This window comes from Sturnus vulgaris, chromosome 23, assembly GCF_052056855.1.
Source record: "Sturnus vulgaris isolate bStuVul1 chromosome 23, bStuVul1.hap1, whole genome shotgun sequence".
Classification (NCBI taxonomy): domain Eukaryota; kingdom Metazoa; phylum Chordata; class Aves; order Passeriformes; family Sturnidae; genus Sturnus; species Sturnus vulgaris.
Genome location: NC_142265.1, coordinates 3,134,635 through 3,148,204, shown reverse-complemented (window position 1 = coordinate 3,148,204; position 13,570 = coordinate 3,134,635).

The window sequence follows — 13,570 nt, the reverse complement described above, 5'->3', positions numbered from 1 at the left end:
TTGCAGGGATGATGCAGGGAGGCTTTCAAAGCTGCCAGGCTGTCAGGCACTGGATGGGGGATGTGATATTGAGGCCAGAGATCCTGCAATATTTTTCTAGATTAGAGATTAACGTGCTTCTAATTAATTTTGATGCTGTGTAATACGATAAAGTTGTGTCTTTTTTTGTGATGTTGGGCTAGCTCATAATCCAATCTTTAATTATTATCTCTTGCTTTTAAAATAAAGAAAAAGGCTATTACGTTATAATGCCAGCCAGGCAGCGGCCGTCGGGAAGCTGAGGGCTTTATACATTGATGGAGGCTGTAAATTTGAAGTCTTTCTTTCCATTTAATGAGCTGGATTGTCTGAAGGATCTGACTGGCAAGAAGTTTGAAGCTATAAAACCTCCCGGAGGCTGAGCACAGCCTCCCGACCTGGATATCTGGGGAGGAGGATGGGGATGGGCAGAGGTGCTGGCTGTGCCCTCGTTGAGCTCTGCCAGTAAAGGCAGGGCTGAGAAAGAGCCAGGGAAAATAATTCAAGGGCTGGCATAAAAAAAAAAAAAAATTGCTTTAAAGTGCTCCATCTGCTTAATTTATTAAAAAGGAGACAGAGAGGTGACTTGATTACCATGTCTAAGTAGCTTCACAGGGAGAAAATACCAGATACTAAAGGGCTCTTCAAGCCCTCAGAGAAAGGCAGAATGGGAACAATAGTTTAAAGGCAGCCACAGAGCAAAGTTAAGTGAGAAACTGCAATTTTCCCCAAAATATTGAGGCTGTGAAAGCATCAGGGCAGGAGGGTTCTCCGAGGCTCTTGACATCTGCGGAACAAGAAGGGATGTGTCTCAAGGGGACACGTGCCAATACCCAGCTTCCTGAGAGCTGCAGGGTGTGCATCCTCCTGGGGCTTGGGGTCAGGAGCTCAGCTTTGAAAAACCAGCCTGAGGACCCTGAAAGCTTTGCTCAGCCTCTTCCCAAAACGATGCAAGCAGAGCTTTTTCCATGCCGGCAATCTCCACGATCGAGAGGTATTTGTCTTCATTTACCACCAAAGGCATCAGCAATCCTTCCACTTTGTTTTCTCCCTGCAAACAAACAAACAAACCAACCAACAAAAAGCCTTTGCTCCTCGGGAAACTTTTTAACAGTCATGAGGTGTCCGAGGGCCGCCTCAGATGCTGCCTGAGCCGTCTCCGCTCCCTTTCAGTGCTCTGTCTTCTGGGTATGCATTTGTTTGCTTTTGTTTTGCTCTCAAATAAAGTTGTAGCTTTGTTCTTGCCTTTCCAAATGCCCTTAGTATTCCTGGGGAAAAGGCTGGAAATAAAGCTGCCAGCTCCCACCAGCCTGACGGGAGCGGACACTGATCAGACAGCGATTCCCCAGCAGTTTTATTTACCAACACCAGGCCCTTATCTGCAGCTCTGCCCAGCGCTGGAGAAGCTCCCCTTGGCCCTGCTGCTCCCCCTCCCAGTCTGAGCCGTGATTTGTGTAACTGGCTCTGCCCCAATCTCTCGCCTTGATCACAGCTTCATCCCACTTAGCTCCCACCCGGCTGAATTTTTGACTTGATAAATTGGATGGGGATTTGGGCTGGATCTCAGGCCTTTCCAGGCTGCTCGTTGCTTGGCTGAACTTTGTCAAACACAAACTGACACGGGATTGTCAACGGAGATTTGGATCCGACGAGTCTGGAAAGGCATCACATGGCTCCAGTCCCAGGTTTTGTGCCGGGGTGTGGGATGGAAAAAGAAACCTCTTTGACCTTCAGTTGTGCCCTCCCGTGTCTGCTGGAGCTGCTTGGGCCGCCGGGTTTGATGGAGCGCGGGGCTGAGCGCTCTCCGTGGTGCTGAGTTATGGATGCGCCACTGACGGCACCGCCCCGGCTCCCGCGGAAAGGGCTCCAGCTAAATTCCAATTTTATCTCGCCCATGTAGCCTGCACATACTCATGTGCATCTGTTATATCTAAATATTTATTTGTGGCACACCAGCAGAGGTCCTTTACCTCTCTATTTACTCTGCTTTGAAGTATTGATCTATAATTACCCGTGAGTACCTTGCCTGTAAACATTTCCCTGCAGATGTACTTATAAATACCACTTACCTAAACACCCCCCTGCATTTTCACCTGTAAATATCCCTTGCCAGGAAAGGGCCATGGCAAACTTCTTAAATCAGCGGGAGGAGGAGACTCTCCAGAACATTTTGTGCAGGTGGAGCACAGGGTGCTGGGGAAAGTCTGAGACACTTTGTGGTTTCCATTTGTCCCCTCAAGAGGCAAAAGCTGCTGTTCATTCGTTTTGTTTTTGTTTTTTTTTTTCCTGTGGCTGACCTTAAACTTCACTCCTGTCATTTGGGAAGTCATCAGGAGTCATTAGAAAATTGAACTATATTCCAGACTTATTGATAATGGTATTAATATAGAGCAGCTTTCAGCCTCGAAAACATCAGGGGCTTTGGGGACCAGATGTTTGTGAGTGTCTATTAAAGTCATCTGCTCCAAACCAAGCACAAACATCAGGAAGCTGAGCATGCTCGAGAGCTCCAGATGTTCCAGATGTTGGAACAGCTGTTGGCAGAATTTCTCTTACGATATCACAAAGGTCACAATCTCTACCAGTGAGTATCCTCCTCAGATATGGGGATAATTTAAATGATAACACCTCAAAAGCAGGTTCCTGATGGGACAAAGCATCTTGGATGTGTTGTGGGTAGACATTTCTGGCTGAGAGCACCAGATAAAACCCCAAAAGATGCCAGGCACGGAATCATCCTTAATGATGGGGACCTGGAGGATGCACAGAAGCCCTAACTCCAGGTCTCACCTGAAGAGGTGCAGCCCCACAAGCACAGTAACTACTAAAAATGTTCTTTTCCATCACCAGATGAAAATCTGGGAGTCTTTTCCCAACTGCCAAATGCTTGGATGGAGATGTGAGACACTGGATGAGCAGGATGACCTTGAGGAAGGGCACTGGAGGGTGCTGAGCAAGACCAGCCACAGCTCATCTGTCACCTCCTTGCTCCAGCATCTGATGTACTTTGGAAGTAAAATTTGGATTTTTCGCTTTGGAAAGATATCTGGATCTGGAAACAAAAAATCTTTGGAAAGGGGGAGTACTGTCTTCATCCCTGTTGGCTTCACTCCTGATGTTTTCAGCTCTGCCCAAGTCCAGGGGAGATTTGCTTTAAGAGCAGCTCTGAGGGCACAAAGGAACCTTCAGCAGGGTCCTGATGCCCACCCTCAGGAGGGAACCTGGCCTCTCCCTGAAGAAATTTGAGCAAAAACCCTGAATGGAGTCAGTCTGGAGGCCCAGAGCTGTAATCCAGGTTTATCCCATGCTGACATGGAACTCCCCAGCTATGATCCCTGCTCTTTGTGACCCCACATCCAATTTATTACGGAAAACCAAATTTTACTTTAACTAGACCTTCTGTTTGGAAAGAGCTTGTCGATGTATCTGATGGGAAGAGCTCTTCTCCAGAAAAATGAGGTGTGTCCCCTCTGCAATGCCAGGACTGAGACACTTCCACAGTTTCACCTCAGCCCTTGGATCGTTCCATGCCTTGATCCTCTGCTTTCTCAACTGACACAAAAAAAAAAAAAAAAAAAGAGAAAAATATCAAAAGTGTGGGTTTCCATGGAGACAAGAGTTCTGTTCTAAAATCTGAGGGCAGGCAAGCTTTGGATTTCGTGTTTTGATGCGGATGCTTGGGTTTAACTTTAGGGGAAGAGGTTGGCTCAGAATGTTTGGAGGGGCTGTGTTTTGGTGTGGGGTGTATTTCGCAGGATTTGGGGGGATTTCATTGAAAAGGGGGAAGAAAACCCTCTTCAGTCCTTTAGAGAGGAGAAGAACCCACAAATAATGGGAATGGTGGAGTCATCTGGGGCACGTCCAGCCCCTCGAGGTGTCTGTAATGGAAGATCAGACCTGTACCTGAGCAGCAGGGAGAGGATGTGTCCTCCCCGGTCCTGAAGGAAACACGGATGGCTTAGCACAGGTGGGAGCTCCGGGATGGAGGAAAAGGACCTTGGGCTGCAGCGTGCTTTGCTTCCCTCACATCTGCTCTCCAGGCAGGAATTTCACCGGCTCCCTAATGATGTGTTGGGTTCTTCACTCTGGCTCATGAGCTCTTGATACTTTGGGCCTTAATTGATTGGCTTTTCATGGGCTTGATTGCAGCAGCTCGGAGAAGCAGAAGGTGACAGGAAGCGTTAGCACTTTGTTTGGAGAGCCTGGCTAATGATTTGTGTGCTGCAAAAAACGGGAATTAATTCTCAGGGAAGCAATCCTGCTTTGAGGGAAGTGAGACACGAAATGTGCTAACGACCTGCCAAAGCAGGTGCTGAGGAGCTGCTGCCCCAGGCTTGACCCCTCCTGGGATTCTGAGCAGAGTGGTTTGGAGAAACCACTGGTTTCATGGTGCCACCCCTGGAAACTCCTTCCAAAACACGTCCATGGGGCTTCCTATGGCTTCCCAAGGCTCAGGAAGAGCGAGCAGGTTGCCACTGAAAATCAGTGAGGGAGTGAAATGCCAGCAAAGCCATGGATAGTTTCATTAATGATTTCTTTAAAGATAATCTTATATTTAATAGGGAGACAGTGAAGAGAGAAGGTGGAGGGTATTTGCAGCAGAGCTGGGTGGAGAAAGCCCTTACTGGTTTGAGAATATAGAACAGAATAATGGAATAATTTACGTTGAAAAAGCCCTCAAAAGTCAAGTCCTACGATTCCCCAGCACTGCCAAAGCCACCACAAAGCCATGTCCCCAAGTGCCATGTCCACATGGCTTCTAATTCCCTCCAGGGATGGGGACTCCACCACTGCCCTGTGCAGTTTCAATCCTTTCCATGAAGAAATTTTCCTTATTATCCAATCTAAACCTCCCCTGGTGCAACTCGAGGCTCTTTCCTCTTGTCCCATCCTTTGTTCCCTGGGAGCAGAGCCCCAGCTGCCCCAGCTGCCGCCTCCTGTCAGGGAGTTGTGGAGAGCCAGGAGAAGAGATGGACATGAGAGCATGGATGAGGGATGAACACTGTGCCTCTGGACATCCCCAGTGTGCAGCAACCCCTGGGACAACCTGCTACAGAAATGTGCAGCCCCTGAGGCTCTGAGTCCCTGGGAGTGTCCAAGGCCAGGCTGGAATGGATTTAGAGCCACCTGGGATAGTGGAAGGTGTCCCTGCCATGCCAGGGGGCTGGACTGGATGAGCTTTAAAGTCCCTTCCAACCCAAACCAGCCTGAGATTCTGAAATTCTTTGGGGCTGTCCCTTTGTCCTCAGTGTATTTGTAGCTCCTTGCTGGAAATCCAGGAGTCCTCAAAACTATCCCTGATGCAGAACTGGCTCCTGCAAAAGGCACCTTTGAACCCCCACTTTCATTCAGGGATCCTACCCCTCCATGGGGAAAAGTTCTCCCAGGAGGATTTAGTCCTGGATTTACTCCTGGCGCCAGACCAGAGAAAGGCAGCTCTCCTGAACTCTCCCTACAGTGGGAATATGAATGTTTTGTTTCAATAACATTTAACAGCAATTGCCTGGGTGACCTCTGCCCTGCTGTGATTAAATATTAATATTCTTCTAGTCTGGGCTCCTGCTCTGCTTTTTCTCCTCTGGTTTCTAAATGAAGCTGCCTGGCCTTGGCCTTTCTTTGGAGCACGGGGATGGAGTATGGATGAGGCAGTGCTGGATCCAACCACCCCAACCAAAGCTCGGAGCTTTGCTCTGAGCTTTACAAGGGGAAAAAAAAAAGAAAAAAAAAGAAGAGCTGGGCTATGAAGTTGCTGAACTCAGGGGAATTTAATAACACTCAGCCACCAGCAGAGCGATTAAATGCTGGCTCCTAATTCTGTGAGTGCCTCGTTGATGGTTTCCCCAGGAATAATCTGAGAACGGGCTGCGAGTTATCACATCCCCCGGCAGGAGCCGGGATGAGGCTGGGACGAGCTGCAGGCACTTCTGCAGAGCCCCGGGGATGGAGGGGATGGAGGATGGAGGGGATGGAGGGGATGGAGGGGACGGAGGGGACGGAGGGAATGGAGGGAATGGAGGGCATGGAGAGCACGGAGGGGACGAAGGGGATGGAGGGGATGGAGGGGACGGAGGGGACGGAGGGAATGGAGGGAATGGAGGGAATGGAGGGCACGGAGGGGACGGAGGGGATGGAGGGGATGGAGGGGATGGAGGGGATGGAGGGGATGGAGGGGATGGAGGGGATGGAGGGAATGGAGGAGATGGAGGGCATGGAGGGCATGGAGGGGATCAGGGAGCAGGGCCGCGGGTTGGGGCTGCTTTGCTGTGGGGTTTGAGGGCCTGGTTGGCTTTGGGGTATCTGATGCAGGGAGAGGGGGTGTGGGGCTGGATGTGGGATGCTCCCAGAGAAGGAGGAGGAGGAAGGTAGAGGAGGGGGTGAGTCTAGCTGGAGTAGGGCTGTGTTCCTGCTCCTTTTCCTTTTCAGGTTTCAGCTTTTGACTCAAAATAAGTTCCATTTTGCCTTAAATTTCACCTCTAAGATGTACAGATAAGAGATTGCACTTCAATCACACTTTTTGCTTCCGACAGTGCCATGTTCCTGTTGCATCACCCTCTGTTCTAAGATTTTTTTTTTTTTTTCTTTTTTTGAAGAAAACTCTGGAGCCCCCCAGACAGAGAGGAGGATGCTCCACAGCCGGCTCTCCTCTCTCCCTCTGTGCCGGTGCCGCTCCCTGCCCGTGCCTCCACAGCCGATGGTTTGCCCGACCTTTAGATGGGAGCTGAGCCCAGCCAGGCTGATCGGGAGTTTAATGCTGATTGAGGCGGTGATGTGGCTGTTCCCGACGCGCCCCGCCGGGCTGCGGGCACTTCCAAATGGACTCCACTGCCACGTCCCTGTTCAGTCCAAGGGGATCATTTATTTCAGTTTTGAGGATGGAAGTGTGTGAACTCCGTGTGTCACTGCTGCAGAAAACCTGAGCTGCTCACAGCTGTGCTTTGGCTGAGGGGCTCCAGCCCAGAGGTGCCTGAATCCAAAGGATGGGAAAAGCATCTCTGGGCTGCTCTGGGTACCATATCCCATTTTTGGGTACTATATCCCATTTTTGGGTACCATATCCCATATTCCTCCAGCTTCCAGCATCCCTGCGTCTCTGATTTATAGAGGCCAGCCACATCTCATGGTGGGGTGGGAGCAAGCCGTACAATTCCAAGGGGGAAAACAGGGAGTGTAAGGAAATTTCCTCGTGGAAAGTCACGGCTGGGTCATTAGCAGGCAGTTAATCCTTTTAAACAGGCCCGAGGCACTTTGGAAAAGAAGTGCTGTGCTGAAAAGGTTCGATTGTATTTGGTATAAAAGGGTTTGGGTTCAAGGGCCTTTGGTATAAAAGTCTTGCTTGTCCCAGCCCTGCCTTTCAGGAGGAGACGACATTCCCTGGAGATCTGCTCCTTTTCCAACTCTTTGGCAACAGCCGCGTTGTTCTAGCTCCAAAAAATAACAAAGTTGGGGAAGGAAAATGACAACAAAATATATCCCACTGTAAACAAACATGTCAATTAGTGTAATCAGCTCTAATGAGGAAAGGGAAGCCAAACTCCACACTTTGAGTGGCTCTTTGGGCCAGCTCATGGCAGGCAAGCCCAGCTCCTTCACCCCACAAGTGTTGGGGGCAGCTGGGGTGTGATGGCCACACCATCCCTGCTGGATTTGGGGTCAGTGCTGTGCCATTTTTCCTCCAGCCCCCTTTTTTTGGGAAGTGGATGGAGGGTGCATCCCTGACTCACAGCTCTCAGTCACAAACAAAAGGCACTGATTTATAATTTGCTGTTATTGTGCTGCTCCTCCATCATCCCCAGCCAGCCCTGCCAGTTGGGCCTTGGGAGCGGCAGAAGGAATTGCTTTGCCTCCCATTTCCCCAATAAATAATAATAATAATAATAATTGACATAATGGCAATAATAAAACCCATCCATCTCCCCCGCTGCCCTCCCCAGTGTGGCGAGGGGAGCCCAAGTTTTGGCATTGTTTATTTAGAGGGTGGATTGGGATGGGTTGACTTTAACACGAGCTGTCACCAAACAAATCTCCCTGCGGCACAGAGGGTATTAAAACCATCTTTCATGGATTCAAATCTTCCAAGAGGGGCCATCAGAGAAATGAGGACCAGGACTGGAGGCTTGGTGTTATTTTTTTCCCCCCTCCTGTGAGATGTTAAGGACTAAACATCCTCATTTGGTCCCCAATCAGGGATGTCAGGGCTATGCCAAGCTTAGGATTGGAGGCAAAAAATTCCATCAAAATTAACAGCTGGCCTTTGCACCTTCCAGATTTAATGATTTTCCTTTATTAGTGGTGCTGGGTCAGTTATTATGGGCTGGGCATCTGGGATAAGGGGAGAAGGGGAAAGAGGGACATCCTGGCAAAATGGTGTGAAACACAGAAAAACCTTCCCAGAAGGGCTTGGAGGGGGTCCTGGCTGTGTGGACCCCATTGGGAGGAAGGAAAAGTGGGATAAATGAGGAGGACAAGGTGCTGTCCTAAAGGTTGGAATATGCTGGCTGTGTCACATCCACAGCCTGAGCCTGGGTGCATCCCAGCACCCTTTGGAGCCCCCATGGATGGAGCTCTGTGCATGGCAGAATGGTCTGTGTAACACAGCTGGGGGCTGGAGGCAGCTCCACAATGGAAATGCTGCATCCCAAATCTCCTCGCAGCCAGGAGTCCCTTCCCGTGGTTGTTGGGGTAGGATTTACATTGCCCACCAGAGGCACTGCCATCCTAAGGAGCATCCCGAGGCTTTCCAGAGTCCAGGCCCTGGAAATCAGGTTCCCTGTGAGCACTGAGCTTGAAAACAAACCAAAAAGAATGTCCCTGCTCATTGCAGAGGGGGTGGTGTGGATGATCTTTGGAGGTCCCTTCCAACCCAGCCCAACCCAATCCAACATATTCCATTCCATTCCATTCCATTCCATTCCATTCCATTCCATTCCATTCCATTCCATTCCATTCCATTCCATTCCATTCCATTCCACCTCCTCTCTTAAAATGGAGTATCTCAATTGAAATTCTGTCCCTCCTGACTCCTTTGCTACTAATTTGATTTCCCTTTTTTTTTATTTTGAATTTTTTGTTTCCCTCCCTTTTCCTTCCCCCTGGAGAAATGGTTTGAGGTACAGCTGCTGCTGCTCCTGCAAACATCCAGAGAGTTCCCACAGAGCTGCTTCGATGGCCCAGCAACACAGAGAGAGAATAAATCCAACATGGAGCAGCAGCTCTGGCTTCTCAGATGGCTCCGTGCTCATCAGTGGAGCCTGGGTGATGTTTCTGCACAGATCCAGCTGCCTGGGGGAGCGAGGCAGCAGCAGAGCTTTTGCATTCACCTTTGGAAGGTGAATCCATGGATTATAGAGCAGGTCCCTGCATGCTCCCCATGGAGACGTGAGGGTGATGGGCATTTGGAGGAGGGTGCCGAGCTCTGGAGCAGGGATGAGATCCCTTGCAGCCCATGAGGGACACACATGTCAGGACATCTGGGATCCTGGGGGGACTTTGCTGTGAGCAGGGCTTAATCAGAGCCTGGCAAACTGTTTTCCTGAGGGTTGGTGGGACAAGCAGCAGCAAAAAGGGCCAGAACAGAGTCGTTTCAAAGAGAGTGGGCAAAACGTAATCATATCCAGGGAGGACTAATCCCGGATTATCATCAGGGGTTGGAAGGGATAAACCATATCTAAGCACACAGCTTTCATCCCACGGGGCTGTCAGAGCAATCCAGCCGCTCTGGGGAGCAGGGACTGGAGCGAGACGGGGAGGGGGAAACTCTGCCAAGGGCATGGGGGGAGCTGGGGGCAGCTGGAGACCCTCACTGGGGGGACACCTCAGACTGGGTGCTGGGCTGGGCCATCCCCGTGTCCTTTGTGCCTGCTGGTGTCCCTGTGGCAGGCGGATCCATCCTGCTCTCATGGCCGGCACCGTGACCGCTGCCTGGAGGATGTGGCTGCGCTCCTCCTTATCTTTTTGGCTTCTCTCCTCAAGTACAAATTGACCTCTCAGAATTTTCTCCTTTAATGCCCTTGTTCTCAAATGTTAATAACTGGTCAGTGACAGGCTGATTAAGCCTTCCTTCCTCCCTTATTTAGATTGGTGTCACTGCAGCAGCTCGAACGGGGCTGTAAAGAACATTAACACCCGCTCAGCACTGACAGGGCAAACTATTCCCTGGGAATTGATAAGGGCTTTTTCTGGAAATGAATTTGGCGCTGGCAAAACAAACGGATGCCTTGAGCTCCATCCATCTCCCTTCCTTTAATAACTTTCATTTGTTCGGCGCTATCTCCAGCACCAATTAATGTAACGAATGCCTTTTGTCCCAGCAGGGGCTTTTGCAGGAGCTTCCAATGGGACAGACCCGCTTCCCTCCTCTTCCCTCCCCTTCATTTCTCGGCTTGGGGTGAGTTTTTCTCCCCATGAGCAGGGGCTGAGTGGCTCAAAATAATATCCTTTTCTCATGGCATCATGCCTGGATCCATATATACATCCATACCTATATCTATATATCTATACCTTGGTCTAGAGTCTCTATCTGTATCTTTCTTTATCATCTTTATCTTTATCTTTATATTTATCTTATCTTTATCTACACTTGTATCTGTATCATCTATATTTGTATCTTCATCTGCATCTGTAGCTATTTTCATGCCATTCACATCCACATCCATATAATTTGTATCTATATCCATGTAATTTACATCCACATCCATCCAGCCTGTACCTATATCCATGGAATCTGCACCTGTAGCTACACCTATATCTGTCTACATATCCATATCCATGAAATCTATGTCTATATCCATATCCTCAGCATACACATCCATGTCCATGTCCATGTCTGTGACCATTTAAATTTTATCAATATCTATTTTCTTATCATCTATATCCATATCAACTTTATTTGTATCTGTATCTGCATCTGTTGCTGCACCCATGTCATTTCCATCCATATGCAATAATATGATAATCAGATCCGTATGATCTATATCCATATAATCCATATTTATATCCATGTAATCCATATCTCTAGCTATACCTGTACCTGTATCTCTATATATATCCGTATCCATATCCATATCCATATCATCCATATATCTAAAATCTGTCATGTCTATGTTCTTAGCACCTATATCTATATCTATATCTATATCTATATCTATATCTATATCTATATCTATATCCATGTCCATATCATCCATATCTCTAAAATCTATGTCCTTAGCACATATGTCCATGTCCTTGTCCATATCCATATTCCATATCCATACCCAAATCCATATCCATATCCATATCCATATCCATATCCATATCCATATCCATATCCATATCCATATCCATGTCCATATCCATATCCGTGTCCATATCCATGTCCATGTCCATATCCATACCCATATCCATGTCCATATCCATGTCCATGTCCATGTCCATATCCATATCCATATCCATGTCCATATCCATATCCATATCCATATCCATATCCATATCCATATCCATGTCCATATCCATGTCCATGTCCATATCCATACCCATATCCATGTCCATATCCATGTCCATATCCATATCCATGTCCATATCCATATCCATATCCATATCCATATCCATATCCATATCCATATCCATATCCATGTCCATATCCATATCCATGTCTATCTCCATATCCATATCCATATCCATATCCATACCCATATCCACAGCATCTCTATCTGTGTCTGTCCTCACCCAAACGGAGAAGAATCTGGAATAGGAGGGAAGGAATTCCCATGGAAGGATGAAGCCACCCCCCATGGAAGGCCCTGGATCCCTCCCAGGGATGGGGCACAGCCATCCCTGGGCACCCCATGCCGGGGCCTTTTCCAGCCTCACAGGGAACAATTCTTCCCCAATATCCCATCTGAACCTGCTCTCTTTCAGTTGGAAGCCATTCCCCCTCATCCTGTTACTCCAGACCCTTGGAATAGAAACCTGGACAGCACTGGGACCCCAATTCCTGTCCTGTACCCCAGTTTTGTCACATTAAGGGCATTTAAACATAAATGAGGCTGGAGGAGGGATGAAGCTTCAGGATCAGCGCACAGAGCAACCCTCTGATGTCTGAGCATCCCAAAATCCCTCAGCACCCCAACCCCTCACAGGACACAGCCTGAGACTTCCCAAGCCCAGGATTTGAAACATGAAACCAATGATTTAATTACCAGCAGAGAGAAGAAAAGAGAGGATTTTTTTACAGCTGAGTAAGTGCTGCATGGGGCAAGTCAAGAGTTTCTCCTTTTATAAACCTTATCCCACTGTTGGGATATAATCTCCTCCCTGTATCCCTGTAAATACTCTCCTACAAATTCAGAGTGGCAGTGCCCCAACCCTGGGGCTGTCCAATCCTGCTCCTGCTAGCCTTGGGTGAGATCCAGCTGATACCTGGGAGGGTTATTCCTGCTAAAGGGGCTGCAGTGTATGAAACACACCTGGCCCTTGCTGAGCGAGGCAGAACACCAGGAAGAATGAGGAAGTGCAAATAGGAGAGGATCAAGGCAGTGCCACAAAGGCTGGGAAAAAGGAGATATAGAAATGTGAACGTGGTTTTTCAAGAGTGAGAAACAATCCGCCCGAGGCTCGGTCAGCTGTCACCAGGCTGTGATAAGGATGGGGGAGCTGAAATCCCATTTAGCCACAATCCTCGGGAAGTGCTGCAGTGGGGAAGGGATGGGAGGCAGCACGGATCCAGCAGGTGGAAATATCTCTTCCAGAGCGGGGATCAAACCTCTCCGCGAGTGGCTCTTGTTCTCCAGCAAGAAGAAATTGTGTGTTTGATCTGCCTCCACCACTTCTGAGCCACCTTTTTTGTTGTTGTTGTGTTTTTTTGGTGTTTTTTTGTGGTGAAAGGACTTCTCTAAGCCTTTGCTGAGGCTTTGGCGCTCAGTCAGGCAGAGAAACAAATGTGAAATCGGGGGCCAGTGCATCCAACTCCTTCCCTGGCGCTTGATTAAATGGGTAGAAAATAAATTCCAGTCTCCCATTTGATTTCTCTGGGCTGAGGCTGCTTTTTTGGAGCAGTCAGAAGGTAGAGGCTGGAAGCATAGGCAGCTCTGGCTGCTCTGCCAAGCAAAGCACTGGGGAAATGGGACAAACGTGGCCGAAAAAGCCCATCTTACTAACAAAGCCTTGAAACTGCACTTGAAAATGAAGAAAAATTCATTTTCTGGTGCAACTGAATAATTAAAGGAGGGTATCAAGGGGGCAAGAAAGTTTGGGTTGGAAGGGACCACTGTTCTCTTCCCATCCTCAGCCTGTGGAATAACATCTGATTTCTCTAGGCAGGGATATTTCGAGCCAAAAAATCCTAAAAGGAGGTGCAAGTGCAGTTTGGAGCCCCCAGGCTTGTGTTTCTCTACGAGGAGTCCAATTGCAGAGACAGAGGCTCTGTACAGATCCAGCTGTGGCTGCTCTGATCCCTGGGATCAGCACATTCCAGCTGTGCTGGGTAGAGGGGGCAAAGCTTTTATTACAATGTGTGGGGAAGAGGTACTAAATCTCAAAAACTTCAAAAATCATTGACAATATGTCACTGGGGACA